Consider the following 2,765-nt stretch of genomic DNA (forward strand, 5'->3'; position numbering starts at 1 on the left):
GACTGGCCCTGGGAAAGATTCCAAACATTGTGCAGGAGGGGAAGCCAGCTCAGAGAAAATGGGACTGAAAGAGAAGGACTCCCTCCCTCCAGCAGGCTAGACTCAGAACCGCACACTAGGCTGCTGTGTCTGCCAGACCTGGGGCAGGGGAGGCTAGTTTGGAGAAAGAAAGACAGAAGGAGGCTCTGGGGAGTTGCAGTAGTCATGTACAGATGTCAGAGGTCACTGTTGAGTCATCCCACCATGTGTGTGTGCTCAGCCATATCTGACTCTTTGCAAGCCCACGGACTGTAACCTGCCAGGCTCCTCCATCCGTGGAATTTTCCAGACAAGAACACTGGAATGGGTTGCCATTTCCTACTCTAGGGCATTTTCTCTCCCCAGGGATCAAACACCAGTCTCCTCTGGCTCCATAGCAGGCTCCATTAGCACCACCTGAGAAGCCCTATATTCTGCACAGCTAAGTGCAAATTTGAGGAGGCGCTGAAACTCTGGGCTGCAAGGATATAAACACATCATGTTGTTGTTCAGTGGCTAAGTTGTGTCTGACTACTTATGACCCCATGGACTGCAGCACGCCAGGCTTCTCTGTCCTCCACAATCTCCTGGAGTTTGCTCAAATTCACGTCCATCGAGTGAGTGATGCTATCCAACCATGTTATCCTCTGCCGCCACTGGAGAGCCACCCAGTGCCAGGGCTGAACTCCACCCTCACATTCTGACCCATCGCCTACATTTTCAATAAGATGATGCTTAGTTTGAGTTTCCAGATAGATCCAAAACAAAACAAAACAAATGATCAAGAGAATTGGGTCTCTGGCTGCAGACTAAGTTGTTTTGGTCAGAGAGACACCTGGTGGCCCTCGAGAGAAAGGACACTTGCCCCAAGCACGGCACCAAGGAATGGCGGAAGAAACCCAGCTCCTTCTGCTACACAGAGTACCCAGAGTCACCTTTGCAAGGGAGGGGGTGGGCCAGAGGGGCACACGGAACTAGGGCTTTGTGGCTGGAGGGAGTGGGTTCAAACATCCACCTGGATTCTGTGTCCTGGACAGTCAGCTTGACTGTTGAAATGGGCAGGGAGGTAAAGAGCTCCTAAGGCCACTGTGAGGGCCAGCTGAGCTGATAGTGACGGACTCGATGGTGGCACCCACGGTATTTGAATGTTGCTTGTCCCCTGACCTTACTGGGACCCGGTAAGGGATCAGTTTCACAACAGGTCCTTCCCGGGACCCCTACAGCCACTGTGCTCAGATGGTTACAATGTGATCAGGGAGCTGGGACCCCCATGGGCAGGCAGGCTTTGCTCCCTTAGTGTCCCAGCGCTGTCCACCCACAAAGCACACCCCTCAAGACATCACGTCCATGGGGTTTCCTTTTGTTGGGTGGGGGTATTATGACAGCCTCTTCCCTGCTTTGATAAATTTGTACACGCTTACATTATTCCTATAAGCGGTTTCATGTTTATATCAGCAAGAAATAATCACCATTTCCTTTTTGGAGGGAAAAAACGTTAAATTTGCATCAGTTCTTATTTTCATTTAGCCTTTGGATGGCCTTCCATCAGTTTGGGTTTTCCATCTTTTTGAATAGAGTAAAAAGACTCTGGGATTTCACAGCATTATTTAACGCTCTCATGTTCTATCCTGTAATTTCAGCCTCTGTCATTGTCTTTACACAAAGGAATATGGCAGACACGCAGACATCTCGCTCTGGAAGGAACCCAAACAGTGGTGTTCATGTCTCTGCCCAAGCTAAGGTTGAAAATGAAGAAAGGAGGTGGTTTCATTCCTAAGAACTCCACAATTCTTTCCAACACCCACTCAGCTTTCCCACACATCAAGGTAATCTGAAAGGGAAACTGAGGGTCAGCAAGAGTGGTTCCTGAAAGCATTTCTTTGTATATGCACCCCTCATCTTTTTTCAAAACAAAAGATGCAGTGATAAAAAAGGTTGTCTGTGTATAAAACTTTATTAACTCGGCAAGAATTTTATATGTATTAGGGAACTTATCTGCTGATATATCATTAGGAATTTTTCAAAGCAAAAAAAAAAAAAAATCCTATAATTCAAATAACCTTTTTCTAATTCACCTATTTGATTGGCTGATTTGGGCTTATGATGGATTTTCTTAAAATAAAGGTCATTTTGGGACTTATCTGGTGGTCCAGTGGTTGAGAATCTGCCTTCCAATGCAGCGTATGCAGGTTCAGTGTCTGGTTGGAAACTAAGACCCCACATGCTGCAGGGCAAGAGCCCACATACCACGAAGATAGAAAGCCTGAAAGATCTGATGCAGCCAAAAATAAATACACAAAATTAAAAAAATTAAAAAGTCATTTTCATTATTCCATCTTAAGCTAGCAGAACAATTTGGGAACAGAACTATATTTTGACATGTAAATTTCCAGGTGCCATTTAAGAAAAAAAGGAAAACTAGAATTATTACATTCATTTAATAGGTGATCCTATCACAGTCTTTCACTTATCTCTCCCTGGTGCTCAGATGGTAAAGAATCTGCCTGCAAGGTAGAAGACCTCAGTTTGATCCCTGGGTCAGGAAGATCCCCTGGAGAAGGAAATGGCAACCCACTCCAGTATTCTTGCCTGGGAAATATCATGGACAGAGGAGCCTGGTGGGCTACAGTTAACGGTGTCACAAAGAGTTGGACACGACGGAGCAACTAACAAATGTTAATAGAGATCCTTTCACAATTTTTCACTGAGGTCTTAAAGACTGAAAAGTTTTCAGGAATGGACAGATG

This window comes from Bos taurus, chromosome 12, assembly GCF_002263795.3.
Source record: "Bos taurus isolate L1 Dominette 01449 registration number 42190680 breed Hereford chromosome 12, ARS-UCD2.0, whole genome shotgun sequence".
In the NCBI taxonomy this organism is placed as follows: domain Eukaryota; kingdom Metazoa; phylum Chordata; class Mammalia; order Artiodactyla; family Bovidae; genus Bos; species Bos taurus.